At 48.6% G+C, this 17,471-nt stretch overlaps 1 long non-coding RNA gene across 4 annotated transcripts; it reads right to left on the bottom strand.

Moving 5' to 3' along the window:
• Positions 1–4,503: 4,503 nt before the first annotated feature.
• LOC112820335 (uncharacterized) lies at positions 4,504–15,041 on the bottom strand. Of its 4 annotated transcripts, none has more exons than XR_012377638.1 (5): positions 14,397–15,041; positions 8,743–9,646; positions 7,788–8,042; positions 6,631–6,804; positions 4,504–6,051 (listed from the first exon to the last, which is right to left on the bottom strand). It is a non-coding gene; the product is annotated as an uncharacterized lncRNA (long non-coding RNA). The 4 variants fall into 4 exon arrangements; XR_012377639.1 differs by having other exon boundaries at positions 9,472–9,646; XR_003207118.2 differs by having other exon boundaries at positions 9,523–9,646.
• Between the last annotated feature and the right edge of the window lie 2,430 nt (positions 15,042–17,471).

Genomic DNA, 17,471 nt, shown 5'->3' with positions numbered 1-17,471 from the left:
TTTGTTTGTTTGTTTTTTTCAATAAATGCAGGACTGGACTGCAAATATATTTTCTCTTATGATTTTCTTAACATTTTCTTTAGCTTTATTGTAAGAATACAGTATATAATGCATATAACGTACAAAATAGGTGTTAACGACTATGTTACTGGTAAGGCTTCTGGTTAACAGGCTATCAGTAGTTAAGTTTTGGAGGAATCAAAAGTTATACATGGGTTTTCAACTGCATGGGGGCTTAGCACCCCAACCCCCACACTTGTTCAAGGGTCACCTGTACCTTGTATGATTCTTTAATGGTGGGTACACGTCAGCGTACATTTACCCAAACCCACAGAATGTACAACACCAAATGTGAGCCCTAATGTAAACTCTGGACCTTGGATAATCATGATGTGTCAGTGTGGGTTCATTAATGGTAACAACTACTCCACTCTGGGGGGAATATTAATAGTGACAAGGCTGTGCAAGCCTAGGGGCAGGGGTAGAGAAATCTCTGTACTTTATGCTCCATTCTGCTGTGAACCTAAGACTGCTTTTAAAAAATAAGGATTTCCTTTCTGGCTTTTGGGGGGATTTGGGGGTTTTGTTTGTTTTTGTTTTTTGGGGGGGATTTGGTTTTTGTTTTTTTTAATGCAAGCATGAGGGCATTGGCTCCCAGAAATGGTGGGCAAAGGACTGCAATCCAAAGCCAAAGAAGGTACATGGTTGAAAAATAACACATGAAGGATGTGTCAAATCACACTGGCCGTTGGGGAAAAGCAAACTGAGAATTGAGACCCTGGTAAGATGTCACTACCCCCCATTACAGTAGCCGAAGTTAAAAGTAGCCTCAACACCAAATACAGGGGAGGCGGAGAAGAAACTGGATCACTCATATGTTGCTGTTTGAACATAAAATGGTACAGTTATGCTGGAAAACAATTTGGCATTTCAAGAAATTGAACATACACTTACCATTAAAGTCAGCAATCATACTCCTGGGCATTTACTCCAGAGAAACGTAAACTTACCTCCACAGCTGGACGTGAACACAGTTGTTCACAGCACCTGTATGTGTAATAACCCCAGACTGGACGCATCTACCACCGCCAGCAGGTCCGCACCGTGGCATTCGACTTCCTTATCGAGAGTAACAAACTCTCGATACACTCCGCAGTCCGGACGGATCTCAGGGCAATTATGCTGGATGGAAAAAGCCAAATTCAAAGCATGGAACTGAACACATGCACTGTACCAATGTCAGTTTGCTGGGCTTGCTGTCACACTGTACGTACTTAAAAGGGGACCAAACTTGCTGAAGGGTATACGGGACTTCTCTGTACTATCTTTGCAACTTTCTGTGAATTTATAATTATTTCAAATTAAAAGTCACAAAAAAACCAAAAACAAAACACAAAACACAACCCTTGACCTTCTCCCAGCCAACCAGCTAGCCGCACAGCAGGCTCAGGACTCCGGCTTTGGCGTGACCAGTCCCTACCTCCCCAGACCACCATGCGATAGTCTCCCCTGGACTGATGAACATCTGAACGTCACGGCCCCAAGAATACCCTTCCTTCCGATTCAGTAGCCAGAAGGCCTCCCCTTTCCCCTGGGGGCTCACTGCATGCAGAGCCCCTGCCCAACCCCGCTCTTGCCCCACTTCCTGCCTGCCTCTTACCTCCTCCTTGCTAGGCCGGTGTGAGGCCAGGATGGGGTCAGTAGTGGGGGTGCGGGGGGGGGCCATCCTCAGGGCCCCCTCCGCCCGGCGGCCCAGCACACACCAACCAGCCTCAGCCCCAGGCCCCACACCCCGGTGGCTGGAGCCAAGCCCAACCCCAGAGTGGCAACCGGGACAAATGTCTCAATGGAAAGAGAAGCCAGCTTCCTTGGGCTGAGTTCAAACTTCCGGTTGGCAAGGGTATCGTCTTCCTCTGGCTAGTTGGCAAGGGAATACCAGGTACTTCATTGTTTCTGTGGCTGCAGGCTGCCCGGGAAACCTCACCTCTGTCTATAGGCCGTTACTTGTGTAGGAAATTTTATTCATAACCCCTGATCCCTTTGGGGCTACAATCCAGCTAAGAAGGTTGGACCTGCTCTGTTCTGCTGAGGTGGAAAATTCCAGGCCGTCCTTATCCCAACACAAACCCCGTGAGTAAACCTCCTTAAACTATTTGCCAAACGTTAGGGTGGCTTCCACCGCGAGTGCCACGTTGACTGTGTGGGCACCACGTTGTGTGTTTGGGTTCACAAGACGGCTTGCCTCCACAGTTAACCTGCAATTCTTAAATCTTTGCTTACAATTCTGCCACGCTCGAAAGAAGATTTTGCATAGAGCTATATGTCATTTCACAGATGCCAGGAAAATGAGAGCATAGGTTTATTAACTTAAAAAAAAATATATATATATATAAGATCTATAACGCTAAGTGGAAAAGACCATCTCTTGCCGTGGGTCCCCTACGCCATTTTACTATGAAACACTGCCCTTCACTTTTTAAATGACATGAAGGAGAAATAATCTGTCCATGTGTTGGCTTTAGATGGCGTTTGGTCTTTTGCTAGGAAGCTTAGCGGTCATTCCCTTTCCTTTGAGTAGCTGGGAGATAAGCAAAGTAATTACAAGAAAAAGGGTTCAACCAAATAGCTGCAGTCTCTAAATTAGAGACCTGGAACGAGATTCCATCTGTGAAAGTTTGGCTGCCCCTCTTCTTCACTTAGCCTGGTCTCACCTCACCCAGCCAAAATTACCATCCTCTCTAACCCCGTGATTAAACTTAACAGGTTCTGGGCTGGATGTTGAGCAAAGTGGTATTAAAGTCCTCCAGGGGCTCCAGGGGCACCTGGCTGGCTCAGTCGGTAGAGCGTGCGACTCTTGATCTCGGGATTGTGAGTTTGAGCCCCACGTCGGGTGGAGAGATTACTTTAAAAAAATTAAAAAGTCCTAGCCCTACGCAAGAATTTCGGATCCCACACCATTGAATACCCACCGGCACCTCGCATCCTAAAGTGCTTCCTAGTGTGGATAGCAGGCAAATCTAAGAATGTTTCTCTAGAATAATTTCTAAGACAAGCTGAGGGGACGGGGTGACTTAACCATTGTCCGTGTCCATTCGCTGAGTCATAACCTTCCCGCCCTGGCTTTGTCTTCCACAAATGGGTTTTGTCCCCATGGTTATGTGGAAATTGGCAAGCTGATTCTAAAATTCATATAGAAATGCAAACGGCCATGAAAAGCCAAAATAATCCTGAAGAAGAACAATAAAGCGGGAGCCCTTCTATGACCAAATAACAAGACCGATTCTAAAACTCCAGCAACCAGGACCCTGTGGAACTGACACCAGGACAGGCCACCCATGGGCAGCCCAAGTTGTCTCTGGTGTTTCCAGGTTGTGCCAGAATTCAGAGACCATGAGTGCTTGGGAGAAGAGCCTGGAGTTAAATGGCTGGTACTTAAGAGGAAGGCCTGGGCTGGACACCCAGGTCAGAGCATCACCAGAATGGTGAATCTAGAGGTACTTAAACGGCCTTGTGAAGAAAAGAAGCCAGTGTGGTAGGTGAGTGAAGAAGACAGATGGCTGAAGCTCTAAGTTGGTTATTCAGAAAGTGATACCACTGCTCCTTTAAGAACATTTTTTCTAAATTCCCCTTTTGTTAACTTCCTCTTGGGAAATGTATGGTTTAGGCCAACTGACTAGATTAGCACTGATTTGTGTGACCAGTCCAACACTCGGATGTTCCATAGGCTGCCAGACACACACGAATGGTCTCACTGTCACTTTTTGGGGGCATTAATAATACTAATATTCAAGGCATTCTGAAAACCTCTTAAGACAAAGCTAAAGCAAACAAAAGGATCTGTTGAATAAATTAAGGTACATTCATACAAGGAAATACTATTTATTAAATCAATAAGGTCATCTCTCTGTGCAGATTCAGAAAAAAATAAATTATTAAAATAATTCACACACACACACACACACACAGTGTCTTGCAGTGCGGGGAAGGAATTCAAACGTTATTTTTATTCAGTCCTCATAACCACATATAACTCATCCTATCATGGAAGTTCACAAGGTGTAGAATCTGTGGTCTGAAGAACGGTCACGGGCATTTCATTCTACTGGCATCTTACGAAGCATGTGTTGGTTACCTGCATCCTGGCGCTTCAGTCCTGGGTATCTGGCGTCCAGACTCCATCCCTGCTCAAGATCTGGCCCCTGGGTCAGCAGAATCGGCATCACCAGGCTGCCGGTTAGAAATGCAGCAGGTCCGTTCCTGCCTGGATTACCAGCACAGCCCCTCTTTCCTTCTTTCAACCAAGTGATGGGCTCCATGTTGCTTTTAACCTATGCAACGCACGTGTAACGTTTCGTGGTCAATGTAAAAATCCATGTGGTGAAAAAGAATTGAGAATTGCATTGTGCCCAAGACGTGCAGTGTATTGCCGCACAAAAGCATGTAAACCTATAGACTTAGAAGTGACCAGAGTGACCTATACACAAAAAGAAGACTGATCTCAAGTCTTCTCATTACTTCATTCATGGCCAGCCTTTCTCCTCTGTCCCTGCGTATCTATAATGAATAAGGAATTAAATAAAATAATAGTTCAGCCTGAAAAAAAAGAATGTCAGCCCCCATCCAGACCTAAAATCTGCATTTTAGCAAGATCCCCCGGGGCTGAATCTGCTCATTAAAGTCTGAGAAGGGCCCAGTTTGGGTGGAAGGCATTTAGATGGCTCCGTTGCTTAAGTTCTCCAGAGTCAGAGCATTATCATCAACAACACACAGGCAGAAACGAAATCTCATTTCTCACTCCTCAATACAGAGTCTTTAAAATGACAAAGATAAGGGTGGAAAGTCTGGGGGTGGGGGGGGGAAGGACACAAAGCACCCCTGGCATACGTTTACCCTGAGATAAATAGCTGGGGCTTTCTGAAGCCGGACTCAGGAAGAGAGCAAAGTCTGAGTTTGTGGAGGCAGCCACGTTTCTTCAAGGGAGGTAAACATGCCAGGCTTTGTTAGTCTTTGCACGATAAACCAAGCTGAGCACTTGCACACAGCACACCAAACAATGTCCTGCAAGAGGAAAAACTTTTAATCCATAAATTACAGCAAGAGCTTGGAAGGAAATCGAGGCCTCCGGTCAGGGACAAGACTCTCAAGAGACACGTTCCAGAATACACAAGACAGCAGGGCCTTGGGAGCAATAAACAAGGTGCATTCACCTTCCGAGACGCAGCGAAGGCCGTCCCAGCCCCTCTCTTTCTGTATACCTTCTCTGTTGACTTAGTGATCAAATTGCAGTTAAATGCCCGATGATAAAGGCACAGTGCCTAATAAATTAAAACATTTAATGCTTGAATATCCCATCCCTCCACTTGAGTTGTAATTTAAAAAAATTATTGTAAAGAAGGTAAAATTAGAATTTGAACTTTATGTTCTTGTTTGGCCAGGGGTCCTCCCGAGCAGCAGGGCGTAACACAGCCGAGGAAGTTCACCCGAAGTTGGTTAGAGCGGAGACGGCCAAGGAGAGAGCATTCTGTCCAAAGAGGCGTCCGTGTTCTAGAGGAAGTCGTGGGGCGGATCCAGAGGTTGGGATGGACAAGCCCAAATGGAGGAGAGGCATTCTGTCTCAGTTTCAAATGAGGGGGACCAATTTGTCCCAGTTGTCTGGGAGCTTCCCAGTTTTAGACCCTGGGAGACCCTTCAGTCCGGGACAAACCAGGAGGACTAGTCCCCCCTACTATTGCCTAAACCCGGGATAATGGGGCTGCGCCCCGAACAGCAGGGGCAGGGGGCCTCAGTGAGTCAGCAGGGCTGGGGTGCCTGCTGGGGAGGAGCCAAAAGCAGGGGTGTCATTTCCAAGCACAGGCCCGCTAGTCCCCAATGGAAGCTCTTCCAACAAAGGTGGTATTTTTAAAAACCAGGCTTTTATTTGGAGCAGGCTTCTTGAAAAATCCTTGAAAATGCTTCCTGTTTTTAATTAAGATCCCTGGAACAGTTCCATGGCCTCTCATTGTGCCTTATTTTAGTTCAGATTTCATTCTTCCTCCTCACACCACCTTAAACCTGAAACAAAGGCAAAGGCAAAGACGTCCACCGCTGTGCTCCAGGTGGCCTTCACGGGGCCGGCGTGAGACTGCCACCAAGACACAGAGGAAGCTCGTGCCTAGCGCCACGCTGCATGCCGGCTGGCTGTTTGGCACGACCAGCTGTCTGGTCCCTCCCCGTCTGAGCAAAGGCACCCACGTAGCGTTGTGCAAGCCGCACACTCTGGGCTGCAAGGAACAGGGGTTCTAAGCGTGGGTGCACCTGTCGGGGAATCTGAACCACCTGCACTGGGACCCCTCAGCAGCCGCACCACCAAGTGATTCGTGGACCCCAGCTGGACGCCCCTACAGTTCAACTCCACTATCGACCTGGAAATGATGTCGGATCCCACAGGTTGAGGGCTCGGTCCCACAGGACTGCCCCCCCCGCCATGATCCTCACCAGCCCCCCGCCCCTGGCTTCAGACTCCGGTCGTCAAGCCGGGGTGTCCCCTGTGCTTCTGAGGGACCGGCGATAGGCTGGGGGTTTGCGCAGCCCCCTCGAGTCCCATTAATTTGCTGGAGGGGCTCACAAAACGCAAAGAAACTTCTTACTTACTAGATCACCGAATTGTTGTAAAAGGATAGAACTCAGGAACAGCCAGGTGGACGAGATGCACGGGGCAAGGTCGGGGGGGGGGGGGGGGGGGGGCTCAGAGCTTCCATCACCACAGTCCCAGGATTCCCATGTGGTTCACCGACCCATTGCTGTCTTAATCGTCCGTCAGGATTTCTATGGAGATTTCATGCCATGGAGGCTCGGTGATTAAGTCCTGGGCCCTGGGTGACCTGGGTGACCAAGTCAACCTCCAGTCCCTCCCCACCACCAGAGGGAAGGAGGGAAGGGACCGGAAGTTCCAACAGGAATCACGAGGAACGCTGTCTCTGGGCAACCAGTTCCCCTCCTTAGCTGCCCTCGGGGCTTTCCAACAGTCGCCTCATAACCTGACAGAAGATGCCCTTACGGCTCTCCTCTCTGAAAGTCCCAAGGCTTTTAGAAGCGCTGAGCCAGCCACAGGAGGAAGACCCGATATGTACTTCTGATTGTGAACCGCGGTCTCGCAGACCACGCCAAGCAGTTGGGAGCCACTTGGAACTCAGAGCCAGAGCCTGGGACCTTCTCCCTGGGCCTCCAGCAGCAGCACAGCCTGCGGCCTTCACCCCTACTCCAGGGCGCATCACAGGACAGAAAGAGGCCTGGCTCCTCCTGGCCAGACTCAGGACACCCGTAAGCACCGCGGCCAGGCCTAAGCCCAACATCACAGAGGCGCGAGCAAGAAAGGGTCTGTGCCTCCACACCACGGTCACCAGGCTTTCCGGGAAGACCAGTGGCCCACGGTGGCATCTGTCTCCTCTGTCAGGAGCCTGGATTGCGGGGACCCAGCTTCTGCCAGGGTCTCACCAGGCAGGACCGCCTCCTACAGGGGCCTGGAGTGCCACAGCCGTCCTCTCTCGGATGGATCCTCTTTTCTCTAGTCCGTGATGCCTGCACACTCTTGGCTGCGCACATAAGGGCAGTTCCGCCCAGACCCTCCAGGCTGGCTTTAGAAGTTTCTGTTCCCACCTCTGACTCCCACCACCGAACATTCCTCCCAGTGAAGTTCCCAAGGGAGAGAGAATGTGGTTGACCCCTAAGAAAGCTAATGGGTGTGTGGGGGCCCACAAGGCGGAGGCTGCCCCCCGTGGTCCAGCCCCCGCCCCATCACAAATCCAAACCTGAGTCAGCCGGCACTCACGGAGGCACCTGCCAAGGACCCTAACACACACCGGTGCTCCAGCAGCCGCTAGCTCCCCTCCGCCTGGAAACGAGGACCTGCCGGCCGTATGAGGAAGTGGCGGACCTCCTAGCCAGTCGTGCTTCGCACTCTGTTTCCTCTTCTCATGCTCTACACCCTTGCTCTTGCCCCAGGTCCTCTGGGAATAGTGCTCCCCTGCTTGGGCGGCACACAGTCCATCCATGGATTGCTTTGCCTGAATACAGATCAACCTTGTTACTGAATTGCTTTCGTTTTGTCATTTCACCCCCCCACACACACACATCTTTGCACATCCAGCCACAGCACGGGTTGAACTTGGGCCACAGAAGGGGGGGATCCAAGTCTGGCCTGTGGAGGCAGCCCCTTCCTTGGGGCCATGAGGACCCTTCCCCTCTGCTGTATGAGTGAAGCGCATCATCACGTGTGACGCTCTAGAACACGGTCAGACATCACTGGTGCTGCCGCTATTGCTAGTATTTGTGGAAGGGCGGGAGGCTCAGCCCCATAATTCTTAGCGTCAGTTCAAGGGGTTTCTACATAACCCCCTGGAGTGGGGGGCCTCCCCCCAGTAACTGGAATAGATTCTCTCATCACTTCTCTTTTAGGAGTGGACCAGCTGAGTTGTGTGATGAAAAGGTGAAGAAGGTGGCATTGGGCACAGCCGGGCATATATACAACTGTATGTATTTCACGTATGTGCACACACGTACACACAGGCCCCCCCACTCACATCCATACTCTCACACGTACGCACAAGCCCCCCCCCACACTCACATCCATACACGTATGCACAGCAAGCCACTCACACACACATATACTCTCACACACACTCACTCTCCCACATACACACTCATACACGTTCTCACACATATGCACAGCAAGGCACACACACACACACACACACACACACACACCTCCTTCATTGCAAAGAATCAGTCTTCAGTTACTAGGTCCATGCAGGGCCCGCAAGTTCTCTTCAGAGATGGAAAGGCAAGAAAGACATCACCTACTCCCTCATTCTCCATTAATTCAATGCACTGTTAGCAACCGTGTGAATTCTAGAGGGAGGAACGAAGATAACTATCCAGGCTTTTGCTCTCTTCTGGAACGAGAACATCCTGGCCAGGGCTTAGCTCGTGGGGGGTTAGGTCGACTTCCGTGGGCAGCCTGGGACCCCACTGCTGTTCACCGCATGAATTCTCTGGTAAAATGTACGCGGATGTCAGACGTCCTGCGTTGGTAAGTTTGCAGGCTAGGGACCTCCCTCATCCCACTGGACTTTTTAAATATTTGTTTGCATTTCCTGTGGTGCCCTGGTGGTTGAAAAGCCAGACTCTTCTAGCCAAACCCCAAAGTTCATGGGTTGTGTGATGTTCATGGTGATTTCTCATTAACATGATGCACTGAACTTGATTTCCCCTCGCCTACTAATGTCAATGAGATATTTTATGTGGTCTTTGTTTCTTGGCGTTTGACATAAAAGGGAAACCCTCAGGGTTATGCTTCTCACTGGGCAACATGGAAGGAACCTCCCTTACTGTTCCTGGCAACACTTGACCATGCTTGTCTCCTACGGGCGACAAGTCACAACTCCTGTCCCCTCTCCCTGTGCTTCAGGACCCTGCTTCCGTTCAGCTGCTCACCGCATTCTTCTCACATTTTCCTCACTTCCCAAGATTATTCATGATACATACACCCTCCGGGGTGAGTAGTGCCCATCTGCATGGTTACAAAGAACGTAGTCTTTTTTCAGGAGCAATACCAAATACTCCTGGAGTTCCTTGATGTGTCTTGAACTCACAAAATAAACTTCAGAGCCTGCAGCATGGAGAGATTATAGATAAACATGTGTTAAAGTCAATCTCAGACAGGAAAATCTTCTGCTTCATAAACGTTAGACAGTGATTAGCTGCATTAGGAATTTAATCTTTATAAAAATTATGTCAAAGTGATAGAATATTATGGAAACTAGGAAAGAACTCCATCACCAGCATAACCACTCTTGACATTTTGGATATTTAAGACCTTTCACTATTGATCATATGCATTTTTTATAGAGAGAGATTTGCAGCTTGATATTTTGGTTTTTTCGCTCTGTGTGAGCTGTTTCCATGTGCTTTGACATGTTAGTACTTATGACCACAGTGACTACGTACTGCATGGCCTGTCGAACGTGCCTCAATTTGTTGCTCAAGTTCTCCGACTGTGGTCACTGGGAGCTCTTTCTGGGTGTCTCCCGTATCCCTTTGACAAACCTCCTTTTTTTAAAGTTTATTTTGTTTAGTAATCTCTACACCCAACATGGGGCTCAAACTCATGACCCCAAGATCAAGAGTCACATGCTCCTCCAACTGAGCCGGCCAAGCACCCCATCTTTTTTTTTTTTTTTTTTTTTAGTCCTTCCTTACTTTCTGGCACTTCGGGCTCATCTGTAGCTTCCCCAGCCCAGCCCTAGAATCAGCCATTCCTCCAAGGCATCCTGGTGCCTTTTATTAAAGAATCGTATTTGGAAACAAAGATCTAGGTGCTGGTTTCATTGACTTCTAGCTAATGATTTTTTTTTTTTTCTGTTCTCAATGTTACTGATTTCTTCTCTTTATTATATCCTACACAACAATTTTGGAGAACTATCAGTATTTACTAAAATTGTCTAAATTCATACCCTGTGGCTCAACAATGTCATTTCTAGGAATTTACCCAATAGAAGTGCATACATATAAAAGAATATCCACAGAGGGTCACCCGATCATACACCTGAAACTAACAGAACACTCTGTTAATTATACTGGAATTAAAATTTTTAAAAATTTCTTAAAAATAAGGAAATTCTAAAAAAAAGGATATCTACAGAAACCATATATATAATTACCAAAAGCTAGAAACAATCCATGTGCCATTCAACAGTAAAATGGATAAACAAATTGTGGTTTATTTCTACAGTAGAATACTATTCAGCAATAAAAAAGAACAAACCACTGATATATGCAATGGCATGACAATCTCAAAAACATTATGCAAGGGCGCCTGGCTGGCTCAATCGATAGAGCGTGTGACTCTTGATCTCAGGGTCATGAGTCTGAGCCCCACATTGGGCACAGAAATGACTTAAAAAAAAAAAAAAACGTTACACAAGGGAAAGAAGCCAAATACAAAGAAGAGTCCACTGTATGAATTTATGAAAGATTTAAAATGAGTCAAACTAATCTGTTGTCAGAAGATGGGATAGAAGTACTTTTGGGGAATGGTGGTAGGGATTTGGGAAGAGGATGAGGGACACTTCTTGAGTATGGTGATGTTCTGTTCTGGATTCGGGGGTGGTTTCATGGGTAGGCTCATTATTATTTTTTAAGACTTTGGGTAGCCTTTTTTAAAAAAGATGTATTTATTATTTATTTGAGAAAGAGAGAGAGAGAGAGAGAGAGAGAGAGAGAAAACGTGGGCTGGGGGAGGGGCAGAGGGAGGGAGAGAAAGAATCCTTTCAAGCAAACTCCCTGCTGAGTGCGGAGCCCGACTCGGGTCTTGATCCCAGAACCTTGAGATCATGACCTGAGCCGAACGAAATCAAGAGCCAGCAGCTTAACTGACTGAGCCACCCAGGTACCCCCTCATTATTATTATTGTAACAATTTAGCAAGTTGTATACTGAAGAGTCATGCATTTTTGGGAATGAATGGGATATTTTATTTAAAAAGTTTATTTTTCAGAAATTGTTCCAGATTTGGGGGCGCCTGGGTGGCTCAGTCGTTAAGCGTCTGCCTTCGGCCCAGGTCATGGTCCCAGGGTCCTGGGATCGAGCCCCGCATCGGGCTCCCTGCTCCGCGGGAAGCCTGCTTCTCCCTCTGCCTGCTCCCCCTGCTCGTGTTCCCTCTCTCTCTCTGTGTCTCTCTCTGTCAAATAAATAAATAAGATCTTTAAAAAAAAAAAAAGTTGTTCCAGACTGGTTCTTTCTCCTGTATGGCTCGCATCTGGCCCAGACAGAAACATTCGTGTAAACTTTGTCCTGATAAACTCTAGGGTGTAAGCCACACCCCATGCAGCCCCCTCCCCTCCCCCTCCTCTGTCAGAACCATTAGATTGGAACTCTCATGGGTGGGGATCAGGCTCCAAGGAAATCCTCACAAAGTGCCCCCTCAGTTTCCAACACCCCCACCATGTTTATCCCCTGAGCGTGGATTTAAGTGTGGATATGTTTCTTTTTTACTCTCCCATGACCACCACACTGAGAGCACTTCTGACACCAGACGTATGGGTTTTCTCTACACCAAGCAATTCTGCGACACCAGCTGGGTGTCCTACAGGCTGACGCTGTCTATCTGGACACAGCATCATATCCCACAGGTTGAAGGCTCAGTCCTACAAGACTGCCCCCACTTCTGATGCCAATCACAATAGTGGGTCTCCAATTATCTACAACTTCTGTCCATCTTAGCGACAAATCAGAAGTTCCCATGACCTCCTCCCCTTGGATTCGATTATTTGCTAGAACAGCTCACAGAACTCAAGGAAACACGTATGCTTACCAGTTTATGAGAGGATATGACATGAACAGCCAGATGAGGAAATATGGAGGGTGAGGTCTGGGAGGGTCCTGAGCACAAGCAGCTTCTGTCCCTGTGGAGTTGGGGTGCATCACCCTCCCGGTGTGGATGTGTTCACCGACCTGGAAGCTCCCTGAACCCCAAGCTACTGGGATTTTTATGGAGGCTTCCTCGCATAGGAATGACCAGTACTAACACCATCTCCAGCCCCTCTCTTGTCTCTAGAGAATGGAGCGGAGAGCTGAAAATTCCAAGCTTCTAATCATGGTCTTTCTGGTGACCAGCCCCCATCCAGGAGATGTCCAAGAGCCCAGAGTCGTGTCATGAGAACAAAAGACACTCCTGCCACCCAAAAAATTCCAAAGGATTTGGTACCCTGTGTCAAGAACCAGGTACAAAGACCAAACATTAGAACAAAAGATGTTCCTGATGCTCTTATCACTTAGGAAATTACAAGGGATCTAGGAGCTCTGTGCCAGGAAGCAGGGGCAGAGACCAATATACATGTTTTCTATCATCCCCCGGGATCCAAGAATCCTGAGCTAGTTCTCAGAGATTTCCTTAGAAAATCTGCCCTCAATACCATTGCATTCACTTTGGTATCTGATGTTTATTTATCTGGGCTTCTCTGCTGGAACGTCCAGCATAATATCCCCTAACATCCTTCTAAAACCCTGACTCTGCTGTTCAGACAGAGTCCAGTGTTTCTTTATAATCATTTTTAATGGGTTCTTTATGAAGAACACACACACACACACACACACACACACACACACACACACACACACAAGAAGGATTGGTTGAGAACATCTGAACCCAGAACCTAAAATTAGAAACAGATACATTTTTCTATAGACATTTGCAGTGGGCATCTCTCGCTTTGTCTACCTATTCTGGCAACAGAATTCTTCATTCCCATTCCCATGGCAAACCCACTCCATAGACCTGGCCCCGCCTTCTCCTCCACCTGGATGACAGTGGTGGGCAGGTGACCGATTCTAAGCCAGCAAGAATACTCCATCCTTGTACCACCGAATGTGTCAAGTCAGCCAGGCCTGCATCTTCCTGGGCAAAGGCAAGTGTGTCTTTCTATGCAGTTGCTAGCCAGGAAGAATAAGTCTAGAGCACTCACATGGAGAACTCCCAACTGTTTGAAACCTGAGGCCAAGTAGAGAGACATGTGCAGATGAGAAACAGAGAGAGAAAGAGAAAGAGAGATTTACAGAGAAAGAGAAAGGATGATGTTGGTATGGTGGAAAGACCAGATCCAGCCATATTTAAGCTGGAAGCCGCCCCCCCCGACATGTTAGTCACGTTAGTAACATGAGCCACGAATTCCCTTTTCTGTTTATGGCAGTCAGAGTTATATCTCTGTCCATTCACAGCTGCAAGAGTCCTGAATATTTCCCGCATATATAAACATTAACTTGCACAAATTATTCAGTGGGATTCCATTATAAATCAAACTGGAGGTTGATGGCAACCAGGATGCCCAGAAAAAGTATGGTCCATCCTGTACTTTCTTCTCTATGCTCCAGACTCTGTAGGTTCACAGGGCCTCCTCCCCCTTTAACAGCTGAATGGGAATTGGGTGGTTCTGTGTCATAGCCTAGGTAACACCTAGAAGCACCCTCTCAGTTGGTGGGGGCACAGGGCATGGCCAAGGATGTCAACATTCATTGCCACATGCCAACTATTTTATAGGCTACAATATTATATAAAATGACAAATGCATTTTGCCCATCAGAAATGAATCACGGTCATGTTTAAACTAGAGATGAACAACCTAGGGATGCTTTCTCATAGCTAGGAATTGTATATTCTGCCCCCTCCCGTGGACATTTTATGGCAGGATAGCAGTGCCACTTTGGACAATGCCAACCAACTCAATCCCATTCAGCTTTTCTACTTAGGTAGGGACACTTGAAAAGCTCTGAACAATACCAGGGAGCCCCTCCTTGTCTTATAACTGCTTACCAAAAGGCAGACCCTCAAAGAGGAAATTTAACAGACATTACATAATTACTTACCAATTTTCTTCTGGTGGGTCACTTGCCAGAAGACTGGGAATGGGGAATGTCCTAGAAATTCCAGAGAGACAGCTTGTCCTGACAACAGGAATAAACCAGAAGCTTGCAAGGGGCGGGGCGGGGCAGGGCGGGGGGAGGGCCACGGTGCAGAGCAGGATGCGGACAGAGTGATGATTCTTTACTATCTACGATTTTTGAAGCTTCACACAAAAGCTACTTTTGATCATTGGCTGAAAGGGAAAGATCTGGATTAAATGACTTCCCTCTCCTTATTTAAGCACACCATGGTATGGTTGGAATTCCACACCTCCTTCTGGGACTCAGGTTACAGAGGGGTCCCTGTGGCTGAGTCTCCCAGGTGTGGGGAGTGGGGAGCCAGAGGTAGCCCCATAGTTATCTGGGGGAGGTCAGAATGGCTGATGGCTTGATCTCCCACCTGAGCTGCCCACCCAGCTTCCGAGAAAGACACAAGCAGCTCAGGGCTCCAGTCGCTCCTTGCTTACTGACATCTCCCTCAGCAACTGGGAAACCAGGAAAGTTTCCATCATTGTGACCTAAGGAGGAAGCTATTCATGAAATGCCTAGTGAAGAATTTTCTTCTCAGTTCCCTGGGTTGTTTCTCCTTCTCCCCCTCTTTCTGGCAGTCTTTCCTCCTGGAGGAAAAAGAACATCCCTTGAGGCCAAAATGGGGAAGTGTCAACAGACTGGGGGAGGAGAAGGCGGGGGTGGAGGGGGTGGGGGGGTGGGGTGTGTGTGGAAGAGACTTCGCAGCTTCTTGGGATCAGAATCCCGTGGGCAGGAGGACAAGGAGAAACACCAAGGCAGGGGAGAAAAGCGGAGCAGGAAATCCCTGAGCAGAAAGCTTGAGCAGGTGCCCAGCCTCCCCAGGTGCAGCCTGTGGAAAGGACTGAATGCCTCTCAGAGGGGAAGCCTCAGGGGGCCTCAGGCCACAGCCCGTATCCAGCCAGCCCAATCAGCAACGGCTGAGCGCGGTGCCTCGCCCGGCTGAGGGGTGCATGCGGGTCCCTGCTCCTGCAGACCGGATGAGGGAAAGCCAGCCCCAGCGAGGCCACTGCCCCACTTCCTGCCATATTCAACATGGCACAGGAAGGGCGCAGCTGGGAGGGTGGAGGGAAGTGTCTGTCTGGACATAGAGTCTCCAGTAGGGCCCCGAACCCTACGTCAACGTGGGCACTTGTGCTAGTCACGGGGGAGGGTGCAGGGGCTGACCGGGGGAGCTCTGGGCCGGCAAGCAAGCAGGACAGGAAGCTGCAGAATGCGGGGCAAGAGGCAGGGACCAGGACTGTGGACAATGTGCACAACACCACCCCAAACACCAGGCAGGTGTGGACATGAAGGCATTGAGCTAGCAACCACCCCGCAGAGGGGACACAGGAGAACACGGAGCAAGTGGTGCGGAAACCCCTTAGTGCCTGTAGCTTCTCTGAGGCCACCATCTTGAAAGAGAGAAGGGAAAAAGAAGCCTCTTGAAGAAACAGCCCTGGTGGAAATGAGAACTTCAGATGAACTTAGTGTTTACCTCCAAGGAGAGCGAATTAACCCCAAAGAGAGAATTCAACTCACGGCTGGCTGCCTGTTCTTTTTTTTTTTTTTTTTTTTTTTTTTTCCAGAACGGAAAGGAAAGAAAAATCTCCATGCTTCACTGTAAGGATAGCCAGCAACAACAGGACCAGACGTGGTTTATGGTCCATGCTTTTCTTCTCTTTGGCTGCTGAAGTGTTTTCTAAGACTTTGCTGCAGAGCAACCCAGTTAGAGCCAATGGGGTGCCTGGTGTGGTGAACTCAGTTCCTCTCTGGTTTCCTGTGGGCCCTGCCGGGTGAGACTCCAGCAGTGGGCACTCCTACCAGGCTATAAACCCAGCCCCAGGCTCTTTATCTGTACCCTGTTCTTATTGGGGGGTAATTAGGGCTCTTTCCTGCCCCCCCCACCCACCCACCCACCTCTTGTGTTCGCCCAAGCTGCTCTGATGGCAAGCTCATGGGAGCTGGTTGGGGCCAAAGCTATAGCTTCTACAGGCTACAGAGCAGATGAAAGCAAACTAGCTGCTTGTGGAATCCGGAACGGGTGCATACAGATTTTAGACACAGTGTCTGGGAGGACATAAAGTATTTCTGGAGCCTCGCACCCTCAAACCTGTAGAGGATGGAAGCCAAAGCCACACCCTCCTCCCCTCATCTATGGTCTTAAACATAAGCCCTTCAGATCTAACAGCAATATCTGAGCTATGAACAGTAAGGAAAATCTTCAAAATATAAAGCAGGACTGGTCATAGTACAAACAGCTAACATTCACTGGGTGATGATCACTCGTCTGGCACGGGTTAGCCCCCACCAACGCTGTGAGGAGCTACTGCTCTTATCCCCATTTTGCAGAGTTAGAAACTGAGGCAATAAAAGAGGGTAAGTGACCTAACCAAGGTCTCCTAGCTACTACGTGGTAGAGTCAGGCTTTGAACCCAGGTGCTCTGGATCCAAAGCCTCCCTCTCTTCGCCATGACATCCCTGCAGTTTGAATGAGAACATGGTTCTATCGACCATACAGTTGTCACATCCTGTGATTATAGCCACATTGCTGAATGCTTGCCATGTGCCAGGCCGCCTTTCAATCCTTTTCCTGTACCACCTCGCTCCATCCTGCTAACACGCCAGCAAGACGGGTACTATCGTGATCCTGCTGCTGCAGATGAGACCTTGGGACTCAGGGAGGCTGAGGGATTTGCCCCAGGTGCCAGAGAACAGGGTTCACACTCAGAGACTGAGCCCCGGAGTCTCGGGACCTACTGATGAAGCTGACACGGTGCCCCGGCCTCAAGGCCTCCCTGATCAGCCTGTTTTCTGCACTGATAAATGTATTTCTGAGACAGTCAGCCTGTAGTGTATGCGTTGTATTTCTCATCTCGGGCCCCATGAATTCAAACGGCCTGCACAAAGAGCCAACTCGTGACTCTGGCCCAGGTTGCCCAAGGCATAAAGCATTACCTAACGTGGCTCTTGAACATACTAGAACAGAAGCATGGACAGAGATCGTTCACGAACTTTCTAGTTGTCCTTTTG

Source organism: Callorhinus ursinus, unplaced genomic scaffold (genome assembly GCF_003265705.2).
Source record: "Callorhinus ursinus isolate GAN/ISIS: 27379988/994484 unplaced genomic scaffold, GSC_fseal_2.0 scaffold3, whole genome shotgun sequence".
Taxonomy (NCBI): domain Eukaryota; kingdom Metazoa; phylum Chordata; class Mammalia; order Carnivora; family Otariidae; genus Callorhinus; species Callorhinus ursinus.
The sequence above is the reverse complement of the archived record's forward strand: the minus strand, read 5'-3'. Positions and strand labels throughout refer to the sequence as shown.